The sequence below is a fragment of the Ovis aries genome, chromosome 17 (assembly GCF_016772045.2).
Source record: "Ovis aries strain OAR_USU_Benz2616 breed Rambouillet chromosome 17, ARS-UI_Ramb_v3.0, whole genome shotgun sequence".
In the NCBI taxonomy this organism is placed as follows: Eukaryota; Metazoa; Chordata; class Mammalia; order Artiodactyla; family Bovidae; genus Ovis; species Ovis aries.
The window spans coordinates 16804560-16832114 of NC_056070.1; the positions used below are offsets into that span (position 1 = coordinate 16804560).

General features: G+C 39.4%; 1 protein-coding gene and 1 pseudogene across 4 annotated transcripts in view; both read left to right on the plus strand.

Moving 5' to 3' along the window:
- The window catches only part of RNF150 (ring finger protein 150), a 286972-nt gene that overhangs the window by 73739 nt on the left and 185678 nt on the right, over positions 1 to 27555 (plus strand). The gene's annotated exons all lie outside the window — the stretch shown is intronic.
- LOC132658068 (regulator of nonsense transcripts 3B-like) overlaps positions 1 to 27555 on the plus strand; it is a 136804-nt pseudogene that overhangs the window by 72266 nt on the left and 36983 nt on the right.

Here is a 27555-nt window from a genome sequence, read left to right on the forward strand (position 1 = left end):
GAGCCTGGCTGGCTGCAGTCCATGGGGTCACAAAGAGTCAGACATGACTGAACACATACACACATAACTGTAAGGACAGAAAGGGAAATGATTAAACAAACTTTGTATCCGTGAGTAAAACTTAAAATCTATGTCCTTTTGGGAGACGGTTCGTTCAGTTTTAAAATTGGTTTATATCAATTGAGATAGCATCTACATAATTCAGATGCTTTTGTAAGTAAGTAAAATACACTATAAATAAGCTAATTTGCTCATGACTCATTTAATACAATGCCTCTATGTATAAATTTCTGAATAAATGTTATTCATATTCTTTACAAATATTTTTAAAACACAAATATAACATTATCTGTAAAAAAAAAAAAATTGCCTACACAATAGAATCTCAGCTATCTAAAGAATGTGTAGGGTCAAGGTTAGCTGGCTGGATGCCATACTATTGAAAGGTACTGCTTTTAAGTATAATATTATGGGTGATTTTGCACCCCAGGTGTTTGATATACATGTTTACCATGTGCATATGTGTGTTTATTTCTTTTATAATACAAACTTAAAACAATATCAATTTTACATCAAAAACCCGAAAGGAAAGCTCATCATCCCATGCATTCAAAACCAATATTTTATTACAGTTTTTCTTACTTCCTTTTTATATCTTACTTTACTTTGTGGTATAATATATTCCATTTCCTTTGTTCACTTTTAAAAAAACTTGTTTTTCTACTCTAGTATAAAAATTAGTCTCCCAAACCTTCCAAACTTAAGCCATCAAAAGATAACTCAGCTACAGGTAATTTCATTAAAGTATTTCATCCACTTATAACAGTTCTGCAGCTCATAGTTACCTGATTGAGCCTCTTTTCTTATATGCTTCAATAAATTTTAAAATCTCTACATACTTTGGGGAGATGTTTTCTTTACTTTTGAAATGTGGTTTATTTATCAATTGAAGTAGAACCTGCTTAATTCAGATCCTTTTGTATGTAAGTGGAATATGCTAAAATAAGCAGACTAGCTAATGGTTCATTTAAAATATGATAAAATACTTTGTGTTATATTTTTATGAGTCTTTTATTTCTTGAATTTTTTCACGTGTAGTGGCCTCTGTGCTGTCTAGGCCAAGTAAGCCTACATTTGCCAGCATTCCTTTGAAGCTACAGTAAGAATTTATTGACATTTTTCTTTAATACACTATATCAAATTTTGTATGCTGTACTTAATTTTCTCTAAGACAAGTCAGATTTCCTTTACAGTGGCATTTTCTCACTAATGTGTGTTGTGCTTACGTCTCCCATCTTCTGGAAGAGTCATATTGCATTTTGTTTATTGTGAATCATACTGGGCTAAATTTAAAATAGTGTATGCCACTGGTCTGATTATTTTAAAGACTTATTTCATTTGCTACCATATGAAATGAGGAAATAGTGTTAGTGAGTTCCTTTTTCTATTTGATTTATCCCCACAGTGTGAGCAGATGGCTCACTAGCTCAAAATTTATTTTCTGAAATGGTATGGAAAGAATAATGAAACCTCTGATGCTGCTGCTGCTAAGTCACTTCAGTCATGTCCGACTCTGTGTGACCCCATAGACGGCAGCCCACCAGGCTCCTGTGTCCCTGGGATTCTCCAGGCAAGAACACTGGAGTGGGTTGCCATTTCCTTCTCCAATGCCTGAAAGTGAAAAGTCAAAGTGAAGTCGCTCAGTCGTGTCCAACTCTGCGACCCCATGGACTGCAACCAACCAGGCTCCTCCATCCATGGGATTTTCGAGGCAAGAGTACTGGAGTGGGGTGCCATTGCCTTCTCCGAATGAAACCTCTATGCAGTCGTAAAAGATGAACATTTAGTCCAGCAGATCTCCGTGGGGTCTTATGTAAGTGTCCATCTGTGCTGCAGCAGCGCGGAGGCGGTGATATGAAGCACTATTGTTTTCCCTTTGGATTTCTTTTATCTTGATATAATTTACATTAGCACATAACACAGATTTAAGGCCCAAAAGCCCCACCTCCTCCTGCTGATATTTTACTCTTCATATCTGTATTCCTTTCTAGGTTCATCTATTACATATTTGACAGTTATCCATAGTAACCGTAGTAATTACAAACAGTGTTCTATCCTAATCCATAGAATCTCCTCAGTTCAGTTCAGTCGCTCAGTCGTGTCCAACTCTTTGCAACCCCATGAATTGCAGCACTCCAGGCCTCCCTGTCCATCACCAACTCCCAGAGTTCACCCAAACTCATGTCCATCGAGTCTGTGATGCCATCCAGCCATCTCATCCTCTGTCGTCCCCTTTTCCTCTTGCCCCCAATCCCTCCCAGCATCAGAGTCTTTTCTAATGAATCAACTCTTCGCAGGAGGTGGCCAAAGTACTGGAGTTTCAGCTTCAGCATCATTGCTTGCAAAGAACACCCAGGACTGATCTCCTTTAGAATGGACTGGCTGGATCTCCTTGCAGTCCAAGGGACTCTTGAGAGTCTTCTCCAACACCACAGTTCAAAAGCATCAGTTCTTCCGCAGTCGGCTTTCTTCACAGTCCAACTCTCACATCCATACATGACTACTGGAAAAACCATAGCCTTGACTAGATGGACCTTTGTTAGCAAAGTAATGTCTCTGCTTAGGAATATGCTGTCTAGGTTGGTCATAACTTTCCTTCCAAGGAGTAAGCGTCTTTTAATTTCATGGCTGCAATCACCATCTGCAGTGATTTTTGGAGCCCAGAAAAATAAAGTCTGACACTGTTTCCACTGTTTCCCCATCTATTTGCCATGAAGTGATGGGACCTAAGCTAAAATAAATTTTATATAATAGCGATTTATTGCCAGCTTTCTCTGTCATGAAGATAAATGTGTTTTCAATAAAACATAGAATTATTGGATTCTATAATTTAATTATAGAATTTTTCAAAATGATATATGATATTGGTTTAGGCTGAGCTACCGTGGTGAGGAGTGAAGCTGTAGCCATGAAAGAGAGAAGGAACATAGGCCTAAGGAGAAGTGAGTAACCCTCTTGACTCCCCCAGGTGGTAATTCAGAGATTACCAGCCACTTTGACCAAGAGCAGCTTCAGGAACATCTTCAGCCTATGCCTGAGCATGATTATTTTGAGTTTTTTTCTAATGATACTAGTCTGTATCCTCATATGTATGCAAGAGCATACGTTAACTTTAAAAACCAAGAAAACATTATTTTGTCCAGGGATTGTTTTGATGGTTATGTATTCCTTGACAATAAAGGTCAGGAATATCCCGGCAAAAGTTGGGACTACTGATGATGATCCAGAATATAGAAAATTTTTGGAGAGCTATGCTGCAGATAATGAGAAAATGACATCTACTCCAGAGACACTACTAGAGGAAATAGAAGCCAAAAATAGAAAACTAATAGCTAAAAAGACAACTCCACTTTTGAGCTTCCTGAAAAGCAAGCAGAGGATGAGAGAAGAAGAGAGAGAAGAAAGGAGATGGTGAGAAATAGAAAGAAAAAGGCAAAGAGAAGAAGAGAGGAGGAAGTGGAAAGAGAAATGAAAACAGAAAGATATAGAAAAGCGAAAGAAGATAGAAATCCAGAAAGGGACAAATTAAAGGATGAACCAAAGATTAAGCTGCTCAAGAAGCCAGAAAAAGGAGATGAAAAAGAAATTGGACAAAGAGAATCTGAGTGTTGAAAGAGCCAGCAGGCAGAGTTGCACATTGCCCAAGCGTTCTGAGGGTGAATTTAGAGATGAGAGCCTGAGAGACCTAAGATAAGAGTGGCAGAGAATACAAGGAGAGGAAGCGGGATTACAAAGGGGGCCAAGAGCGCATCCTGCAGGAGAGAGAGAGGCTGATGTGGCAGGAAAAAGACCGCCACAGGCGGAAGGAGCGCGAAGAGAAAGGAAGAAGGAGAAAGAGGCACTTCGTGATAAAGGAAAGAAGCCTGAAAGTACAGAGCCAGTAGGCAGCTCAGAAAAAAACTGAAAAGAGAGAAGTGGTTAAGAGAGATCACATAAGAAACAAGGATTGCCCGGCAATGCAGCTTTACCAGCCAGACGCTCGAAGCTGAAATTGACTCTGTCCCCCTGATGACAGCACCAAGTCTGGAGAGTCAGCCATAGAAAAAAAAGCCAGAAAGTGGCATTAGCCATAGAAAAAAGGGAAGCGAGGAGTGATAGTCCAAATGGCCTTAGGTGTCCCATCTGCCTCGGCAGCCAAAGAGCACGAATTAAGCAATCCAGAAGTGCCTTCAGGGCAAAGGGTAGAGAGAGAGAAAGGGGGTCGCTGGGCTGGTGATACACTGCAGAGGAATATGTTTTTCGTCAAAGCAGGAAGCTGATAGCAGGTTCAGATTGGAAGTACGATTCTCATTTTTTATGCAGTGCCTACAAATTAACTTTAAAGTGCCAGACAAAGCTGAGGAGGAGAGGACATGCATTGTAGTTTCAGGCAAGAAATGTCACAAGAGGATTTATTTAGGCATGACATGAGAAGAAGATACAAGAACTGGCTTTCAAATCGAAAGGTTTTGTTAATCCTGGATTGTATTTTCTTAAATTTCAATGGAGCAGTCACTGTGAAGTCTCGTTCAGATCTAGTTATAGTCATTGTTGGTGATAACTGTTGACTTTGCGTAGTGTAGAAGCAAGAAGCATGTAATTGTAATACAAGTACAGTGAAGGATTTAACACATTTTCACAGAAACTTAAATAGTCATGTCATGTTGATAGCTTATGTCCTAAAGTTTTAGGGTTAGTTTGGGAACCACTACCCCCTCCAGTATTCCGGCCTAGAGAATTCCATGGATTGTGTAGTCCATAGGGTCGTAAAGAGTCGGACACGACTGAGCAACTTTCACTTTAGTTCTTTGTTTGCTTATGTGAAATTAGTGTGAAACAATTTTTTTTTTAATCTCCTTTTGCCTTTAGCAATTTTTATATTCATAAAGTCTAACCCTTAGTTGGTGCTTGACTATCCAGTCTTTGTTTGACCTTAGGTCCCATGAGCTGAGTGCCTACCCTCTCCAGGAAGGAAACTGCACCAATATTTGTTCCTGTTAAATAACAACTTAGCTTATTTTGCATTGATGTCAATAAATATCAACATTACTCAAAAAATGTATGATATTATACATTTTGAAATAATGTATGATACAGTGGAAGCTTCAATAAGATTTTATGTCTAGATTATTTCTTTTGCCCTCTTATAATCAAATAACTCACTTAAGATGGATCTACTTCTTCACATAGAGAGCATATATTCAGAGTTTTGTAATATTAAATAAGTTTTGTTATGAATTTTAATTTTCATCAAATACTTTTCTTCTTTGAAACCTAAAAGAATTAGCAGAGAATACTAGAAATGAAAAATATGAACACTAAAGATGTTAAAGTTGTGTATTTCTTTCTAAGATGTGAATACATAGATAAAAGATGATGTTTTTTAACTTGTAAACTTTCCTGAAATAGCCAGATTCTTTAAATCTCAGATTTCCAGGTAAATTACCTTAACTTTTCAAATTACTTTGCTGATACAGATAGATCTAAAATTTCCACTGAAATTCTTAATGAATAGTTGATGATACTCAGTGGAAACTTTAACCTTAAGAAAAAATTACTGCAGAGAATATCAAACTGTAACTAGGATAAATTCAAAAAGAAATGCAGGAAATTGGGCCTTGGGATAAAACCCTTAATCTTCTGATGAAAGCACATTTTGTTAAGTTTTAAATGTATGACTATATGGTTAAAACAGATCAACAGTAGAACTCTCCATTTGATGATTGATTGGTCAGCTTTTTTAGCCTTGCATATTTAGACTTTGTGAAACTGATGCAAAACCCAAGTCATTGACGTTTGTGTCCAGAAGGGATCAAAGGATCATAGAATACAAGTGAGGAGGCTGAGGAATAAGTTATTTGGCTAAATGTGTGGTGCTCTGGCTGGTTTCTTGGTGGCTGAGAAAGCTCTGGTGACAAAAAGGGTAACTCAGAAGGAATGGAACCTGTGGAGCAGGCCCTGTAGCCGCAGGAAGATGCTGGGTTTAAAGTGGAGAGAGCAGAACGAACCACTAGATCCAGGATAAGGGCAAAATGTTGTCTCCTGTTGCTCTCAGAGCTTTGTAAGGATTATGTACTAACCAGAATATGTTAGTAGCATAGCGGGAAAAAGCAGACTAAAAATCAGAAAGTGTATCATATTCTCAATTCTCAAAAGCCACCAAACTATTCACAGTATTGTCTGTGGATGGTTAGCTCAAGAGTTTTCCTTCTCCTTCTCTTCCCTCTACTTCTTTTTCCCCTTTCTTCCTCTTTTGTATATTTCTCAAACATTTACAGTGAATATGTAGTAATTTTATAATAAGAAGCCTGTTATTAAAGTTTCCAGTAGGATCACATCTTCCGTATGCAGAAAAATAGATGTTCATTCATCTTAATAGGAATACATTCATTTGGCATATCAAGGTCAGCATACCAATCGTGTACGCAATTTACTGATGAGATGCACCGTTGATTTTATGCACGGAGTTGTTTCATCTGGTGGTTCATGGAATCACTGCCATGGCTTCCTGTCGTTGCTTAAAGTTAATTATTTCAGTTGTATCAAAGGGTAGGTGACGTTGGGTTCAATTAGGAGGAATCACTTGGAATTATTTGGAGTTATGGCCTACACAGTGAAGTTGAGCATTTATGCTCACTGTTTTCAGAGCAAAGGGATTTTTGGTCTTGTTGGCAGGCAGGATGCCCAGAGTGGGGTGTTGGACTCTTGCCAGATTTGTTTGTGAAGCAGAAGAGGGCATGTACCAGAACACTTGGGCTCTGTTGAGGGGGTGTCAATGCATGTGTTAGGGGTGAGTAGTTATTAGGGCACAGGGAAGTCCCCTGGGAGGCAGTGGGGCAGGTCAGCAGAAAAGTGTACATGTGAAGAGTCAGGGTGGAGGGCTGCAGCTACTCATTGACTGTCCATTGGGGCTTTTGTGGGGGCTTCCCAGGTGGCCTAGTGGTAAAGCGCATCTCCTACCAATGAAGGAGATGCAGGAGACACAAGTTTGATCCCTGGGTCAGGAAGATCCCATAGAGTAGGAAATGGCAACCCACTCCAGTACTCTTGCCTGGAAAATCCCATGGACAGAGAAACCTGTTGGGCTATAGTCCGTGTGATCACAAAAGAATCTGACACAACTGGGCACGTGTGCACATTCAGTTTTAGAGAAGCAGAGATGTTTTCATCAGGCAGACTGTTTCTCTGGGCTCTTTTCCAGTGTCAAAGCTCACCCATAAAAAGGCAAATAAAGCATTGTGCTCCTAATTACCTTAATGTGAATTATTTGCTTTATGGTGTTAAAGAGAAAAATCGAATACTGACCAGTGTCTCTGATTTCTCTGCACGTGACTGAACTGCTTACTCCTGGAATAAGGAGAACAGATTCGCCACATGAATCACAGCTTCATTCTAAAACCAAATACAATGATTTTTCAGTGATGTATTTTCAATCATCTGTCCCCTGGTTATTCTTAATTACCGACCATAATCACTTGCTTCTGTCACCATCGTCGTGGCTGGATAGCTAGGAAGACCCAATCTGGGGAATCTAATCCCATATTATTGTCAAATTAAATAACCCATTCTGGCTCTGAGAGCCTTCAACTGGACAATGTATTCCCTTCATCTCTGCTTAAGTTTGACACCTGCATCAGTGGTTGTGATATGTTGGGTTTCTTTCCTGCATGGAAAAGAAATTTGTTTAAACTATAAATTTCTTGTTGACAAACAAAATTATTTTTATTGATGCTCTGATAAAGAGCCTAACAGCAACACCATCAAATGTATTGAAACTTAAGGAACACCCGCTCAGTTACTTTTTCTCTAGAGCCAGTAAGGATTTGAAATGAGCAAACACAGGTTGGCCAAAGAAATTTCACTGTCTTTTTGTAAGAATAATGTTTTTCAAAAAAGTAATTTTGCAAAGAACATTTCAGAATACTGGGCATGTTTATAGAAGGTAAGATAGCCTAGTCACATAAGGAAACATAATATTTTTCAATGTCTTTATATTTGGGATAACCATACTAAAATGATAGCTGTTTCCATTATTCAACAAGTGGTTGCTAATGAGATTTTTAAGAATCATATTGGTAATATACATTAACTGCAGACAAATGGAATCAATTCAGATAAGTAAAGTGAGGAAAAAGGGATCAATCTCTAACCTTCCTGCTCAGAAGTAACCACTGTGAACCTTTTGGTTATATCCTTCTAGACTTCATCTAAATTATTTTAAAGTTATATTTATGTATAATATAAAAGTGAAAGTCACTCAGTTGTTTCTGACCCTTTAATTTTAATTGTGTAAAACATAATTGAGATAAAACTTATATAAATATAATCTTTAAAAGTATAAGTTAACATTTATTGAATGCCTATCTTAAACCCACTCCAGTTTTCTTGCCTGGAGAATCCCATGAACAGAGGAGCCTGGTGGGCTGCAGTCCATGGGGTCCCAAAGAGTCGGACACGACTGAAGCCACTAAGCAAGCACGCACGCTTACTGTTGTGAATCATGCGTATTTTTAAAAAAAATACATTTATGCTTTTTATATAGGTGGATTTTCTTCTTAAATTCTGGGCCCTGGGCCCTGTGTGCAGCGATATTCAAAGGTAGGCAGATATATATAAATAACAGGGAAAGGGATGAAGGCCAAGAAGCCTTTTCTTTTTTTTCTGGCTGTTGTTACGCAGGCTCCCCTAGTTGTGGCACGCGGGCTTAGTTGCCCTGCAGCATGTGGAATCTTAGTTCCCCGACCAGGGATCAAACCCACAACCCTGCATTAGAAGGCTGCTGCTTAACCACTGGACCAGCAGGGGAGCCTTCGTAGGCCCTGGTCCTCTATTCTCTTCCTGAGGTCTGGGAGCTCTGATGGCAGGGGCGGGAGCTGAGGAGGAGAGGCTTTTTTTTCCCTCCCTCATTTCTTTGACTACTAAAGAAAGAGGTGAAGATTAGGTGTAGAGGAAGAGAGGAATGCAAAGATTATTTGTTCCTTCTTCTGTTGCTTGTCTTTAAAATGTGCTTACAAAGGGCCTTGGGCAGAGGAGAAAGGAGCTGAGGAGCAGCCTAAGACTCCATCAAGTTTAAAAAGCGCTTGGGAGATCATCAGTGCTGACTGTTTAGCCGTTTCTCTCCCCAGCCCACATCCTTCTAATTTTAAGGGCCTGAGCAGGTGTTTAGGTTTTATTTTGAAGTTTATGTTAACAGCAGTGTAAAAATAGCTGTTTTCACGATATGTATTTACATCCTGTTTCTAGAAAATGTAGTGTGTGAAGAAACACAATTTCTTAATATTTGGTTTTGTAAAAAGATTCCCGTCTTTATCAAAAGCTTTATATGAATAATAGGATATTTTAGCATAGCAGTATACTACCTTGCCTTTCAGATATGATTCAAGAAAAAAAAATTATGCAAAATTTAGGGCCAACAGTTACATGGTATAAAGAGAGGAACACCTTAATTATAATGAACTTCTCTGGCAAATTAGTGCTTAGACCACTTCCTGACCCAGGGCGTTTAGTAAATGCTGACCTAAGGTGTACCACCTTTTCTTTAAAATGTGCCACTATGCAGGGGGTAAGACATTTTTTGAAGTATGAACTCTTGAGTCATTCTTTTTAAAGTGTACTTCCTGTATCTCTGGATTTTTTAAGCACTTTTGGAAAATCCTCAGACATGGTACGTTTAAATACAGCCTCTTTTGTATCCAGTTTTTCATTTTGAGGCTCTCATTAGATATACGTTAGCCCGTCTTATTCTTTGTCTTCCACATCTCGTAACTTCTTTTGCGTATTTTCTATCTCCAGCTTTCTGTGCTGCATTCTCAGTAATTTCTTCTGATCCATTGCTCTATTTACCTATTCTGTCTTTGTCGGTGTGTGCGTCCTCAGCCACTCAGCCGTGTCCAGCTCTTTGAGACCCTATGGACTGTAGCCCGCCGGGCAATAATTCTGTCCATGGGATTCTCCAGGCAAGACTACTGGAGTGGGTTGCCATTTCCTCCTCCAGGGGATCTTCATGACCCAACAGAGTACTTTTATTTCAGTAGTTCATCTTCTTTCCAACAGTTCCATTTTTCAATCCCCTGATCATTTTTCATCTCCTATTGCTTGCTTATTTGGGGATTTCGCTTTTTCATTTTTTAACCATTCCTTACTTATTTTTTATTCCAACATATGAAGTGCTTGTTGTCTAACTCTGTTGTTTGTTATTTCTGCTTCTTATTCATGGTGAAGTTCAGATTTGATTGATGTTAACTGTGAAAAACTAGAAAGTCTAAGCTGAGGTTACTTTCCTCCAGAGACTCTCTGTGTTTGTCATTAGAACTTGCTGATGTAGGGCCACTTTAGACCCTGCCCAGCATCTCAGGCTTAATCAGGGGCCCTCTGGCTCTCCTCTGCCACCTTGTATAGGATATGATGCCTCACATCCTGTTCTCCCACCATAGCCCTGACAATAGCATTTGCTCTCAGAAAAACACCACTTTTCCAAGCCCTGGGGTTTTTAAAATATTCAGCTCAGAGGTTTCTCTACATCATATGAGTTCAGAGAGGGAATACAACTTTTCTGTGCTGACTGTTTTAAATTTGAGAAGGCCCCTCGGAACATCTAAACTACCACTCTCCTGGAAGTGGAATTATGTAGCATCATGTTGCCCTTGACATATAAGGTCCCTTGAAAGTAGTTTGAGATCAAACCAATAAACCAGTGCCCTGAGCCAGAGCTGATGGTGCTGCCTGAGATGGAGGCAGGTTGCCACCCTGCCTCTGAGCTGGCCAACGCAGGGCACCACTGAGTCAAACGTTCCCTGGGGGTTGCTGCATAACTGAGGAGACTGTTTTCCAATCGGTCCATGGGGTGGGTAGCCAAGGGAAGCAGAGCTGACCGTGCTCTGATTCTGTGATTTGCACGTCGCCACCCTTAGAGGCGTGATCTCAGTGTGCCCAGCACCCACCAATGGCATTGGGCACCTGGCAGTAAATAGTATTTTATTACCCCAGATGGTCAAGCGAAACTATAGAACTTCCAGAATTGGTTCTTTTCCTCCTAATGAGATTAGCCAAAAAGACTAACCAATCTTCATCTCACCGTGCTTGCTGGGAGCTAGATTTAGTCTTTTTTTCCCCCACGGCCTTCCATCTTTATTAAAAGCTATCACTACTCCTTGCAGAGCACTTTTTTTATTACTAACTGCTTAACTAAAAACTATGGTCAAAGTAGTCTCACTCTCATTGTGCTCTTCAATAATAATAACCTCGACATTTCTTTTTCATGTGTACTTTAAAGTAATGATATTTTATAAAATGTCGCAGGTTTTTTAACCTCTATTTTGTTCTTCATTATCACAGTCTCTCTAGTGCTCTGTGTGGTTTATAGTTTAAATTTGATGTGTGCTCTCACCTCGTCCTTTTATTATATTAGTGCCTAATACAGTTCCGAGCTTGGCCTCACTCAGATTTCTCAGTAACGGATAATTCTTATTTATTAGGTTTCAAGGTTTGCAGACTCACTGTTATATCTCTCCTGAGCATTTTATTCAAAGAGAGAAGGTGGCTACTTCCATCTTTACTATCAGCACATTAACTTTGTAGGGGGAATTAGGGAGGAAAAAAAAGGCATGACTTGACATTCAACTGTGCTCTGTTTAATGGCCCATATCTAGTGTGTTCAGCCCCTTATGAGGTTGTGGAGCACTTTGAGGACTGAAGTGTGAGTTGGCATAAATCACACTGCAGGCTATGTGTCTTTGGTTATGCAGTCAGAGTTACCAGTTACAATCCATCCATACTCATGGGGAAATTAAAATGTTCACACCACTTATGGTTGCCTGGGGGGAAGGTTGGGAGAAAAGGATAGTTAGGACGTTGGAGATGGTCATGTATACATGACTCTATTTAAAATGGATAACCAACAAGGACCTACTGAATAGCACATGGAACTCTGCTCAGTGTTACGTGGCAGCCTGGATGGGAAGGGAGTTTGGGGAAGAATGGGTACCTATGTATATATATGGCTGAGTCCCTGCACTATTCACCTGAAACTATCACAACATTGTTAATCAGCTATATCCCAAGACAAAATAAAAAGTTTAATAATAAGAAAAAAAATGTTCATACCATTTGGCCCAATTATCCCACTCCTTTGAATTTATCCTGAGGATTTGTCCAACAGCATTTTTAAAAAGCACAAAGCTATACAAAATGATGGGTATTATAGCATTTTATTTAACAGGAAAGAATATTAGATAGACAGTATTTAAATGCCTGCTATATTAGCAAATTAGGGGGCATTGACTTGATGAACCGTTATGCAGACATTTAAGTCATAATGCTGACTGTAGAAACTCAAGGGACACTTAGGTATGTGGTAAATGCACAAAATAGAAGTTGAGTTAAATATACACAATGATTATAACTTGACAGATCAGTAGACTTACAGACAAAAATTAGAAAAATATAAAACAGAGAATTGTGTTAGCTTCAGGAAATAAAGGTAATTTTACTCATTTGAGATATTTCCTTTAAATGTCATCATGTGGTTTTTACAGCAAATGTGCAATTTTTTTAAAGCAGTGAAGAAAAAAAAACGTGTAGATAAATATAGGACATCTCAATTGTCTCACAGACCAGGTGCTTGCAGAGTTTTCCTACTGCCTGGGGAGAGAGGGCTTGCAGTGTGAAGCTTCAGGGACCACATTTTCCACACTGCTCCCTTTGGAGGGAGAGACATTTTAAAGAGGCGGCTTTAGCAGAGAAAAGGAGGCTGGGTCATTTATCTCATTCTCTTGTTCATTTTTATCACTGTTGACAGATGTACTCTCTTCTCATGCCCACCCCTCATGGCCAAGTGCCAGAGGCCCTTCTTCCCTTTCCAGAGCTTCTCTAGTTGGGACAGCCTTTCTCACACACAGCCTGACACACTTGGATGACACCCATGAAATCTTCCTTCACTTTCTCATTACTTTTCTTTCCCATCGTATCTATCAGTTTCAGTATCATCTCTGGTCCCAGTTTGAAACCTGCCGGAACATTCATTTTCCTAAGCACCCTATATGGACTCATCTGTATGGACTCTGGGCATCCCAGATGGCGCTAGTGGTAAAGAACTGGCCTGCCAATGCAGGAAACGTAAGAGACGTGGGTTTGATCCCTGGATCAGGAAGATCCCCTGGAAGAAGGCATGGCAATCCACTCCAGTATTCTTGCCTGGAGAATTCCATGGACAGAGGAGCCTGGTGGGCTACAGTCCATAGAGTCGCAAAGAGCCAGATATGACTGAGCAACTCACTTTCCTCATATCCATTTCATGAATTTTGGTGCCTGTCCTCAAGTTGACTTAATGCTCACTTACTCTGATTTTCCTTGCCTATTTGCACAGACCTCAGAAGAGGGATCTCGACCAAGTGTGTATCAGAAAATGTGCTCAATTGACCCAGAAACATTGGTCACTTCTAGGTGGGCAGATGCCAAGTGTTTATTTCCAATGGCAAACTGATCATGAGAATAGTGACTTTTTTGAGGACTTAACTATAGAACAGGCACTAGTGGAAACACTTTCTACATAGGATATAATTTGTTCCTAACTGCAGTCTTATTTGTGGAGTTATCCAGGTTTCACAGGTAAGGAAACTGAGGCACAGAACTGCTCAGCAAGTACACAAGTGACCGAGAGTATTACAGACTCCAAAAATCGCCCATCAGATGGCAAAGATTGCCACGGCTGGAGCTGAACATGACTGTGGGAAGGTTTGACTTCATTTCAACATTTCAACCCTTGGGAGCTTTCACATAAACATCTGAATTTTGGCTTTTCTTTGAAAAATAGAGGGGTTTGGCAACAATTTGCTGGAGTTGAGTAGAATCTGTTCCTTGAGAGGGGAAATAGGCTGCCTCCCAGCATGCCACAGTTGGGCTCACGTCACTTAGAATTTTATCATACTTTTCTTTTTCACCAGTTAAGATATTGTTTCACTGTTTTTCTTTTTTTCTGCTGCTTAATATTTAAAGTTTTTCCTGTTGATGTACAGTCTTGCTTTATTTAGGGGTCTCTGTTGAATCTTTGTAACTTTGAGTATTACGGGGAACCATTCATGTGAAGTCCCAAGTGGCTCAAGCATTTGAAGTTCATCAGTCCTTAGGAAATGGACTCGGTGAACATAATCACTGAAGAATAAAGCTGTCATAGAGCAATGAATAGAAATGGAAACTATTTGACTACGGAAGACTTTAGCTTTGTGTGAAATCTTCAATAAAATTCTGTTGGTTTCCTTATGATGCCAGAGCTTAATATTCCCTATGCTTCATTTTTAAAAATCAGCACTACCAAAATAGTGATTCTAAACCGCAGTTGTGATGGTATCACGTCCCTGACTAACAGCCTTTGCTGCAGCCTCACTGCCTTGTGGAAAAGGTCAAGGCTTTGCATGACCACAGGGCTCTTGTGATCTGGCCTGTGCACTCTTCTCAAGCCTCATCTTCCATTAAAATGCTTGAAACTAGGAGCACTGGAAATATAATCAAACTAAGTGTTACATGAGTGAAATAGTTGGGGGAAAGTTTAAATTTAGGTAGACAGGCTGGGGAAGACTTCACTAAGGAAGAGACTCTAAGTAATACGAAGGAGACACCCAGGTGAGTATCTTGGGACTAGCATTCCAGGTAGAGGAAAGAGGTGCAGAGTCTCTGAGTGCACGTCCGCTTGGCACAGGGGGAGCCCAGTGTGGCTGTATAGCAGTGACCGAGGCAATCTGAGAGATAACAAGGAACCGGGACAAAATGAACCTTTAGGTCTAATGACGTCTACGTGACTTGGAAGCCCTGGGCTGGTTTTCAGTAAGGGAATGACATGATCTCACTCACATGTTTAAACAGAAGCATCCTGGATCTGGTACTGTTATAAACTGAAAAGAACAAGGCAAGAAGCAGGGAGATGCGTTAAGAGGCTCTTGCAATAATGCATGGTAAGAGATCATGTCAGCTCAGACCAGCATAGTGGAAATGGAGGTGATGAGAACAGATAAGATTCTGGGTGTTGTTTGAAAGATGAATCAGCACATTTTGTTAACAGACCAGAGGCGGGGTATGAGGGAAAAAGTAGCATCAAAGATGAGATGAAGGTTTTCAGACTAATCAGAAAAGTTAATATTAACTGAGCTAGGGAGGATTTAAGAGGAACATGGTTGGGGGATGGTAAGCAAGGAGTTCCATTTGAGACAAGTCTGTGATGCCTGTTCAACATCCAGGGGAGATGACAAGCAAGCAACTGGATAGATGAGTCTGAAGTTCAGACTGAAGGTAGAAATCAGTCATCAGCATACAGCGTTATTTAAAGCTGTGGTTCTTGCTGAGAACATGAAGGTCTGAGGCCAGGAGTGTTCCAACCAGTCGTAAAGGTCAGGGAGATGAAGGGTGATTGAGAAGGAGCAGAGAGAAAAATAAAACAAAATTAAACACTATTGATGTTCTGGAGCTTAGGAGGGAAGGGGTTCAAAAAAAGAAAAAGTGGTCAATCACTAATGAGAACTCAAAGATGAGAAGTAAGAATTGATCATTGGAGTTAGCAAGTGGAGGTCACAGGCAACCTTGAGAAGATCAGGCAAGGTCCCTGCTTTTGGAACTTACATAATAGGAGACATACAGACAATACAAAATTTGACAGATAAATACATAATATATATAGACAGGTAATGATGAGTGCTGTAGGAAAAAGAAAAGAAGGTAGGGTCATGAGATATAGTGACGGGGATACTCCTGGTATATAGGGCTGTCAGGGAATACGTCTCCAGGAGGTGTGATTTGAGCCAAGACCTGAAGGGAGCGAGGGCACAAAGGTTGGTAGGAGAAACCTGCATAGCCTTATGGATTCTACACCCAGCATCCTTCTGATTGGCCAGATGTTTGGACTACTTGGTTATTTCCCAGAAGTATGCCAACTGTTGAATATTTTGCATATTACCCCTGGCTGAGCCTTGTGACTATATGGAGGAAATGGCATTCTAGATAGGAAGAACAGAACAGTGAAAGCCCAGAAACAGGGCATGTTCAAGTGTACCAGAAGCCAGTCCTGCTCGAGTGGCGGGGGCAGGGGGAGACGTGACGTGGAGCTCTGCTGCTTTCAGGAGAGCTCTCCCGAACATTCCCTCTGTTATCCAACAATGCTTGCTTGTGCTCACGCTATCGCTCACTCGTGTCCAACCCTTTGCAGCCCCATGGACTGGTCTGTCCATGGCGTTTTTCCAGACAAGAATACTGGAGTGGGTTGCCCTTTCCTTCTCCAGGGGATCTTCTCAACCCAGGGATTGAACCCACATCTCTTGTGTCTCCTAATGATGCTTAGTTACCTGAAAAGGCTGCCATTCACTGAGTGCATGTGTGTGTGAATGTACAGGTGCATATGTGTATGTGTGTGTGTGTACATTTGTAATTATTACACAGGTAAGTTTGCTCATTGCCAGTGAGAAGAATTTTAGTCATGAATTCTAGAGAGGAAGGAAAACTTTCAGAGCTGAGTGTTGTCTTGAATATTTTCTCACTGACATGGATTTTTTATATAGTGAAATATCAGTGGTCTATCATAAAGTTATAAACTTACCAAACTCCTTCCTGAGACATCTAGGCCTATAAACTCACAAGTTATTTTGGGGTTTCTTATAATATAGAGTATTGTTGATTGGAAAGTGCTTTTCTCTGGGTTTTAAGAACTTTTCTTCTTGAATCTACCTATATAATAAAAAATAGGAAAAATCAAATTGTATTTAGAAAAACATTTATCTATAATTAAATATTCCAGGGGCCACAGTTTCATTTCTGATTTTTATTTCAAATTTATGAGTATATAATATGATATATTATGTAAAAATATATGTGTGTACATATGTATCTTTTGACTTCTAATATTTTTATAAATACTTCTCCATATTTCTTTATATACACTTATGTGTATATGTATATCTCTTTTAATGGCAGCATAATATTCAGTATTTATAAATTTAAAAGTAATTTTTGTAACTTTCTCACACTTTGTACAAAAATAAACTCAAAATGGTTTAAAGACTTCAAGGTAAGACCTGAAACCAGGAAATGCGTATAAGAAAACATAGGCAGTACACTGACATCAGTCTTGGCAATATTTAATCAGATCTGTCTCCTTAGGCAAGGTAAACAAAACCAAAAGTGAGCAAAAGGGACTAGATCCAACTAAAAAGCTTTTGCACAGCAAAGGAAACTATCAACAAAATGAAAAGGTTGCCTACTGAATGGGAGAAAATACTTGCAAACAATATGTCTGATGAGGGGTTAATGACATAAAAAAAAAACTCAAAAAATGAACAGAAGTCCTCAGTAGACATTTCTCCAAAGGATACATATAGATGATCAACAAGCACATAAAAAGCTGCTCAACATCACTAATTATGAAGAAGATGCCCATTAGAACCACAGTGAAATATCACCTCTCATCTATCAGAATGGCTGTTAACAAAAAGACAAAAAAAAAAAAAAAACCACAACTGTTGGCGAGGTTGTGAAGAAAAGGGAACCTTCATGCACTGTTGGTGGAAGTATAAATTGGTACCACAGTGATTAAAAAATGCTATGGAAGCTCCTCACAAAATTGAAACCAGAACTACCATAGGATCTAGCAGTTCTACTCAGTTCAGTTGAGTTCAGTCACTCAGTCATGTCCAACCCTTTGGGACTCCATGGACTGCAGCACGCCAGGAAAATTCTACCACTGGATATTTATCTGAATAAAAGGAAAACACTAATTCAAAATGATAATCCTGTTTATCTTCATTGCAGCATTATTTATGATAGCCAAGATATGGAAACAACCTTAGTGGCCATCAGTAGATGAAAGAATAAACAAGATGTTTGCATGTGTGCATTTATATATATATATATATAAATGTATATATTTGTATGTATGTGTAATGCATATGTGTAAATATATTTTTGCATGTGTGGCTTCCCTGGTGGTTCAGACAGTTAAGAATCTGCTTGCAATGCAGGAGACCTGGATTCAATCCCTGGGTTGCAATGTGGGAGACGTGGGTTCAATCTCTGGGTTGGGAAGATCCCCTGGAGGAGGGCATGGCAACCCACTCCAGTATTCTTGCCTAGAGAATCCCCATGGACAGAGGAGCCTGGAGGGCTACACAGCCCATGGGGTCACAAAGAGGTGGACGTGACTGAGCAACTAAGCATGCACGTATGTGTACACACACACACACACACACATGCACACAATGGAATACTACTCAGCCATAAAAAATAATGACCTCTTGCTATCTGCAGCAACATGGATGAATCCAGAGGTATTATGCTAAAGTGAAATAAGTCAAACAGAGAAAGACAAATACTATATGAGTTCACTTAGATGTGTAATTTAAAAAGCAAATGAACAAACATACTGAAACAGTCATAGGTACAGAGAATAAATAAGTAGCTGCTCGAGGGAAGAGAGGGACAGGGTATGAGAAATAGATGAGGGAGGTTAAAGGTACAAGCTTCCAGTTATAGAATGCTCATGGGTATGAAATGCACAGTATGAGGAGTACAGTCAGTAATAATGTAACATCTTTGTATGATGACCAGTGGTAACTAGACTTACTGTGGTGATCATTTTGTAATGTACAGAAATACCAAATCACTATGTTGTGCCCCAGGAGCTAAGACAGTGTTGTAGATCAATTGTAGTTCAAAAATAAACAAATTCATAGAAAAAGAGATCATATTTGTGGTTACCCAAGGTGGGAGGTGATAGGAGGAAGGATTGGATGAAGGCAGTCACACAGTACAAACTTCCAGTTGGAAGTTAAAGAAGTATTAGTGTTAAAATGTACAATGCGATAAGCAGTCTGCAATGCTGTATGTTGTATACAAAAGTTGTTAAGAGAGTAAATCCTAAGAGTTCTATCATGACGAATTTTTTTATTTTACTTTTATTTTGTATCTATATGAGATGATTGATGTTCACTAAATTTATTTATTTCATGATGTATGTAAGTCAAATCATAATGCTGTACACCTGAAACTTTTATATTGCTGTATGTTGACTATATCTCATGAAATCAGAAAGGGAAAGAAAGTTTAAGTAATTTCTGTACAACTTCAGTATATGTGTACATGTGTATTTTGCATATATATTTCCACTTCTAACGATTTAGCAAATTTCCACATTTAAAAAAATCATATTTATCCTCTAGTGACAGCATCATTTTCAGTTGTATCAATTGCGCTCTAAAATACATGGCTTCTCCCCCATTAATGGGCACTGAAGTTGCTTCTGTTAGTTTCTATTGTGTCATACACTTTGTGAATTAACCATAGATTAATTTACAACAGAGGAGTCACAGAACATATTTATTGTCTTCTCATTGGCAAATATTTCTCCAGATAGGTGCTATTTGTAATGTCATTAGCAATGAATGAGTTTATTTTCTCCACTCTAACCCTGAAGAGTGTTTGTTTTTTTTTTAATTAAAAAAAAAACGTTTTGCCAGACTATTTGCTGGTGTACTTCCCTTTATATTTCTTTAATCATTAGCAATGACTTTCTGGGTTTGTTTTTTTTTTTCCCACTTTCTGTATTTCCTCTTTCACTAAATTTTTGAATTGCTTACCCACTTATTCATTGGGGTTTTACTGGTGGTCTTATTTTAAAATATTTTTTAATTTCTTAATTTTTATAAAAACATTAAACATTTTTTTATTTTACTAGAAATTAACCTTTTAACTTGTTATAGTTTGTTGTAACCTTTTCCTCCCTCTTCCATTCTATTTTCCCCTTAATTATCTTGTCCTAAAGGCTCTTATTTTTACCATTTTCCTCTTGAGTGTGCCACTTGTTACGTCCTCTAGATCTGTTTCTTAAGATTTTTTTTAGACTAATGTCCTTATCCTTGGTTGTGTTGGCTACACTTTTCAATTGTTATCTCTAGTACTTAATAATAGACTATAATTTCTCTTTGAGTGTTAGCAAAGTATAAACCCTAGAAGCACCTAGCATTTCCTTATTCTTCCTTTTGCTTCATACCTCTAAGGTTTTGTCATCCCTTACTTGAGGCACAACTGATATTGACAGAATTCTGTAATACCTGTCTCTCAAAATAGGTGCCAACCATGCCCTGACTGTGCCCGGGCCCTGACTGTGGCTGAATATCATGCCTCACTGCTGCTTTTATTTTGAAGGGCTGTTACTTCTACCCTGGTTTTTAGATTTTACCAGTAGAGAAAGTGAGAAATGAAAGAAGGATTATGTTGATCCCTGTCATCTTGCTATAGCTAGGCAGCTTCCGCAAAAGCCATATGTAGTAAACATGCTTTCTTCTTCATTCTCACAAAATTACAGCAGCCAGCTCTTTGTCACTTACACACCGTACTGACCCGTCCTAGTTGGCTACATGCCAAGATGGGTCTTACGGGCTCTGTTCACCAGTGGCCTATGAATATGAAATATCTGTAACATTCCATCAAAACATAGCTGAATAGAGACCTTGCACTTCATTGTATTTCGAGAAGCTTCTTTTAGCTCACTGTGTAGCGACTGCTCTGAATTACTCTGTCACTTCTCCACACATTCTCAGCCAAGTGATGGTGTATTATCACAAGCTGTATTTCACTGGTTCCATGCAAGCCTTGGTGTTCCAGGGAGTGTAAGATGTGGCTTTACATGACATGGATGAATGTGCCCATGAAAGTGAACGCAGGGAGCAGAGTCAGTCTTGGTCTTTGAAGACCCTACAGAAAGTGGGTCACGACACTTCTGGGTTTGAGTTTTCCCTGGTCTTCTCTGTGATACCTTGTGTTTCTCAGGCATCATCCTCTCATTGTTCTGTTCCTTTCCCTTCTGGTTTATTGCTCCTTCACTGGTGGGAGGCTTCCTGGGTAATTCTGCATTACAGGTGACAGCTTTGACCGTCTTTGAGTGAAAAGAGCAAAAGTGACATCCTGTAGAAATGCGCGATCCATTAAATTCATTGATGAAAAACAAGACGCAGTCTTAGCAGAAGGAGGGATGGGAAGAGTCAGAACACCGATACCAAACAAAAATTGATGAGGCCCTTTCAGAGTCAGTCTATAGTCTTAGTTGTCTCTACCTGTGATCTCTGGAAGATACTCTCCCGCATGTAATCCAAGAACAAAGTCAAAAGTATAAAGAAGTTTCTGGTGTCCACCTTAAGCTTCCTTTGACAGAATTTCCTATGTGTTTAGGGGAGCAGTTGGACAAATAAAAACATCTTTATTCGGCTCCATGTTCTGTTTTCTTCCAAGGTAAAATGATTTGTCACCAATATCCATTGATATATTACTTGGGATTATTCATTTACAATGAAAAATGGATCCCATGAGTCACCCTCTGTGTGCATCTGTCTTTGATCAGTTCTGGGAATGTGCTCAGAGTTACCAAGCCCAAATCCTGGATTGGGACCAACCTCTGCCTTTCTCTGCTACAAATAAAACCCCAATTGACAGTGGAGAACTGTGGGGGTAACAGAAAGAGGTCAAAATTCCTTCTGCGAGGAAGGTTGAAGGCATTTCACGCGTTCAGAGTACTGTCACGTATGTTTTAACATAGGTAAAACTAGCAACTTTAAAAAACTAACCCCCCATGCATGCTTCTTAAACTTTTTTCAGATTTGGGCAAGCTGTGAAATATTAAAGCGGGGAAACACACGCACGCGCGCACACACACACACACACACACACACACACACAGTGCTCCCATGAGCCTGGAAAGATCTGGACTGGACTATGTGTGAGTGTTTTTTTGTGTGTGTTTTCTTTTAATTCTGCGGGGGAGAGGGGTGAGTTTTAAAAATTGGTGACTAGGAAAAGTTAGGATTTAAAAGGCAAACAAAATGATAGGATCCAAAAATGTACTGCAAACCAGATGAAACAAAAGATATCTGCTTATATCCTTATATCTGTTTATAAGGAATAACAAACATACCTCCTCTTACCTAGACCCACGCATTATGAGGCCACAAAACTGTACTGTCTGGCAGTAATTCCCTTACCAATGGAATAAGTGTGGAGAAAACCGAGCATGATGAATTGCCTTTTGATTTGAATTAATCTTCAGCTGGCGAAAAAACAAAATAAAAATGGTCATGGGAACAGAGCAACACAGATGTTCAGAAGCCGAGGAAGCAGTTTAAAAAGAATTCTTCATACACCATGCTTCCAGAGATACAGGACCAGTGACTCATCAAGTGTGAACTTCAATTTTGGCCCTGGTGGGTGTCAGTAAATTACAGTTTTGTGAAAGCAAAGTCTACTCTGCAGCTTCCTCCCAGACTTGTGGTTGTGTATTTCCTAGAATGCTTCAATAACAAGTTTATATAACTGGTCCAAGCTTTGGCAACCAAAGAATAGACTCTAGTCCAGTCATGAATGTGAGTAACAGAAAAGAATGCATTGTATTTAAAAAGGAGTGTTGGTATCTGTTCAGGTAGGAAACAATGTTTGAAAACTTTGTAGAAAAATAGCTCCTCCAGCCCATCCAAAGTTATAAGAGAGAGAAAACGCTATCAACTATCAATCAGACCAAGTTTATATTTGACAACCTTTTGCCTGTTGTACTGAATCCCATCTTAGGATCTTAATTAATTCCAGCATTTCTGTAATTTTAAGATGTTCCCATGTCTGTCCCATCTCCTATATCTCCTAACCTTTCTCTTTGGCTTTCCTGTTAAATCATTTTCCCTTTACCTTTGTGATTTATTTCAACTCAACCTTCCATGTAGAGACCTTGACCAAGAAATATGGTGTATCTGAATTTCAATTTCTTATAAAATATATTGTATAGATATTTATACTTGAGGACTAAGAGAACCCTTTATTGGTATTATTTATCTAAAAGTGGTTATAATAATAATTGATCAGGATATGTGTATAAATAAAAATAGGTCCGTACACTTCATAGGTTACTATATCAACATAATTGCTTAAAATCAGGCACATCATTGACATAAATGTTTAGAGCCCAGGATACAAAGCAGAATACTTTGAATGGAGTCAGGCCCTAATAAGGGTTCACTGAGCTTAATTTAGGGTTTGTTGTATTGAAGACAATAATTTTGGCAGTGCTTATCCAATTTCTCTGGCACACACACATTGGAGAGTGAAAGGGCTGCTGTGACTTTCCATTTAACAAGATGCTTCTGTGAAATCTCCTGTTTTGATTTAAAAGCGTTGTATTCTAGTCTAGTACATCAGTGTTGGGAGTTTCAGTAAAGCATAGTGAGTCAGAACATGGCTTGCATTACTGGAATCAACACTTTTTAGCCAAATGCTTTTGTACAAGTTTCTCAGCCTCTCAAAGCTGCCAGTTCTCTTTTCTATAAAATGGGGATTCTATTGGGGTGGACTTCATAATCATTAATAAAGCATTTATATGCACTCCTTCCCCCTTCCAAAAGCCATCCTCTGCAGATATGCAGATGACACCACTCTTATGGCAGAAAGTGAAGAGGAACTAAAAAGCCTCTTGATGAAAGTGAAAGAGGAGAGTGAAAAAGTTGGCTTAAAGCTCAACATTCAGAAAACCTAGATCTGGGCATCTGGTCCCATCACTTCATGGGAAATAGATGGGAAACAGTGGAAACAGTGTCAGACTTTATTTTGGGGGCTCCAAAATCACTGCACATGGTGACTGCAGCCATGGAATTAAAAGACGCTTACTCCTTGGAAGAAAAGTTATGACCAACCTAGATAGCATATTCAAAAGCAGAGACATTACTTTGCCGACTAAGGTCCTTCTAGTCAAGGCTATGGTTTTTCCAGGGGTCATGTATGGATATGAGAGTTGGACTGTGAAGAAGTCTGAGCGCCGAAGAATTGATGGTTTTGAACTCTGGTGTTGGAGAAGACTCTTGAGAGTCCATTGTACTGCAAGGAGATCCAACCAGTCCATTCTGAAGGAGATCAGCCCTGGGATTTCTTTGGAAGGAATGATGCTAAAGCTGAAACTCTAGTACTTTGGCCACCTCATGTAAAGAGTTGACTCATTGGAAAAGACTCTGATACTGGGAGGGATTGGGGGCAGGAGGAGAAGGGGACAACAGAGGATGAGATGGCTGGATGGCATCACGGACTCGATGGACGTGAGTCTGAGTGAACTCTGGGAGTTGGTGATGGACAGGGAGGCCTGGCGTGCTGCGATTCATGGGGTCGCAAAGAGTCGGACACGACTGAGCGACTGAACTGAACTGAACTGATGATGTGTTTGATCTGTCACCTTAATCACGCATGCATCTTTAAAAAAATATATAGTGTTACTTTGCATATGTATGTTTAATTTGCATAAAGAAGAGAAGGAAATGTTGATAGATATCAATAGAATATATTGACTTCAAACCCACTACGTACCCCACAAGGATATTCTGAGATTTCAATAAGATAATGTAAAGAACCTAGATGTTTCTTAAATGTTGGTTGTTTTGGAATCTCCCTGATCCTTCCAGAGGGATTCCCAGGTGGCTCAGTGGTAGAGAAGCCATCTGCCAATGCAGGAAACGTGAGTTCGAGCTTTGGGTTGGGAAGATCCCGTGGAGGGGGGATAGGTTACCTATTCCATTATTCTTGCCTGGGAAATCCCATCGACAGAGGAGCCTAGCAGGCTACAGGCCATGGGATCGCAGAGTAGAACACGACTGAAGCGACTGAGCGTGCACACACACGCGCTGATCCTTCCAGGTAACCTTAATGCTGTTGTATGCGTGTTGAGGGCGGGGAGATTATTTTAGGGGCCTGAAGTCAAGGTTGAGGTCCATGAATCCTGAGCAGCGTTTTTACTTCTGCATATGCTTCCACTTGCAGGATGACCTCTTTGACTTTCTTCCATAGTACAGAAAGGAATGATTACAATTAAACCATTGTGTTCCTGCGAGTCAGAAACTGGCTGTTAATTGAGCCACCCAAACACTGACCTTGCACCCAAACCTATCAATGTGGCTTCCCTTCCCTTTATGCTAACCTCCAATTTCCCACCCTCCTAAAATACGTTAATTCTGCATGTTCACCCTTGGCTAATCTGGTTAACAGTACCAGATCAGATGTCCAAACCTGGACTCAGATGCCAAGAATGTATTGGTAGGAAGAAAGCATTTACATTCTGTAGACAAGATGTTAAACCTCAAGTATCATGTGAGTTTGACCGGGAATGCCTGGAATCAGACTTCCTCCTTCTAGTATTACTGAGCATTTCAGAACAAATGTTTTTGTTCAGCTGTTTGTTGCAGAAATGAATACTTAATGAATTCTTGCATAAAAAAAGTGGCCCATTGTCGTATTATTAATAGCAGTAAACTTCTAGAAACTCTTTTTTGCTGTCATTTAGGTATAGACTGGCACCTAGCATTTATGAGAGAGGTTCAGAAGTCAGTTCTACGGGTGGCTTACCCCTATTTTTCATAGACACACCAGGTTTTGTGTGCCTTAAAACCCCACTCTCTTCTTTGCTAATTACCTCCCTAGCTCTTAGGAAGATTTCTAGTTTTCCTTTCCAAATGAGTCTCTGTTATTTATTTGCAGGCTCACTGCCCACAGATAAACTAGATTTGAATTTTTTTTTTTTTTTACATACCAATACTCAGACTGTATTTTCCAATAAAAAGTCAGAGCAAGCACATTTTCAGTCTGAGAAAAGATCGTCATATAATTCTACCAAAGTCTTTCCTGGAATATTTACTGCTCCTCTCAGTTTACCTGGAAGAGGGTGCTAAGGACAAACTTCAAGGACTTCAGAACCTTCCCTGATTCTCCCTTTGTATGCTTTTTGTTGAGGATATAAGGAAGAAAGGACAGACACTACCAACCACCTTCACCCCCAGCACACATAGAGGGAGGAAGTGGGGATGGAGGGGAAGAGAATGAATATATGAATACCAAAAATGAAAGCTGAATATCTATACAGGAAATAGGGATCACTACCTTCAATAGAAATTGCTAATTCCCTCTGATTTTTATTTTTCAGTTTATATATTCCAGTATTCAATTTTCTGTTTCGTACTGGTAGCAATTGCTGGTATCTTTTGTCATCCTAGAGCTTTTAGGATCTGTTTGCTTTAGTACACAGTAAAGGAAATGGCAACTCACTCCAGTATTCTTGCCTGGAGGATTCCATGGACAGAGGAGCCCAGCAGGCTACAGTCCATGGGGTCACAAAGAGTTGGACACAACTGAGCGACTATCACTCACTCACTCACATAGTGCAAAATCAAGAATGTAATCATGGAGCCAAATTGCAGTTTTTTCAGACTCATCTCGTTCTTGCATAGAAAGAGCCTGAAGGAAAGAAAACCAACTCGAATGAAACTAGCTGAACTTTGAGAAAGTATCCAGTTTTTGAAATGCCTCAGAACTTTGGAATAGTTTGGTCTTTCATAATAATGTTGTGGGTATTTGATGTCAAAGTTGAGAGACCTAGAGGTGCTGAATTAACCTTTGTTTACTCTGATTGATTTAGAGTTTTGTTTGTCTTGAGCAATCTAATTACTTAGGTAGAATGAGGCTCACATTTTATGTCTCCCGATGCGCAATGATTCCTTCAGGTTGCTATTAAGTAAATTGAATTTCTCTGATTCACTAGAAGTTGTTGGGTTTTATTGATTTTTCTCCTCATTTTATTATAGGTAGGCAGGCTGCAAATGTCAGCTGCCAGAACATGACCAATAAATACCTGTTTAATTTTTACTGATGATTTCATATTCTTGAATCACTAACTTTTCAGAGAGAAAGTAGATTCTTTCTAGTATGAGCCCCATTGAGACCTATAATTATGTACATAATTTTTTAGTTATCAAGATATACCTTCATGAAACATTCTTTGAAAATAAATTAGGTCTTATCTGTGGGGGCCTGTCATTCCTAAGAATGAAATGCACTTATCAGAGTTGCTTCTTGAGACATAGTTCATGGTGGTGTTTGCAGATGGTCCAAGACTTAATGTTATATATTACTTACAGTATTCCTCTACATAATGTACATTTTAAAACTTTATCCAGTTCTTTCCTGTTTTCTTGCATTATAGTTGATATAAAGCAAATATCTTATTGGCATCTTCCATTCATTCTATGATGGTTTTCTTTTTCTTCATTTTTCTCCCCCGGGGCAAGCAAAAGTAATCCATGGAACTTTCTTTATGTTAAAACAGCCCACAAAAGAAATATATTTGAAAAATTATTCTCCTAGTCAAAGACTTCAAATTGTATTTTACAGAATCTTGGTATCTGGGGACTGTAGCCCAGGTGCAGCTCTACATTTATGTGAGAAGTATGATTTTTTTGTGGAGGTTCCCTGATGGCTTAGTGGTGAAGAATCCACCTGCAGTGCAGGAGATGCAAGAGACACGGGCTTGATCCCTGGGATGGGATGATCCCCTGGAGAAGGGAAATGGCAACCAGCTCCAGTATTCTTGCCTGGGAAACCCCATGGACAGAGGAGCCTGGTGGGCTACAGACCATAGGGTCAGGAAGAGTCGGACATGACTTAGTGACTAAACAACAATAATTTTTTGTAACGTGGGTT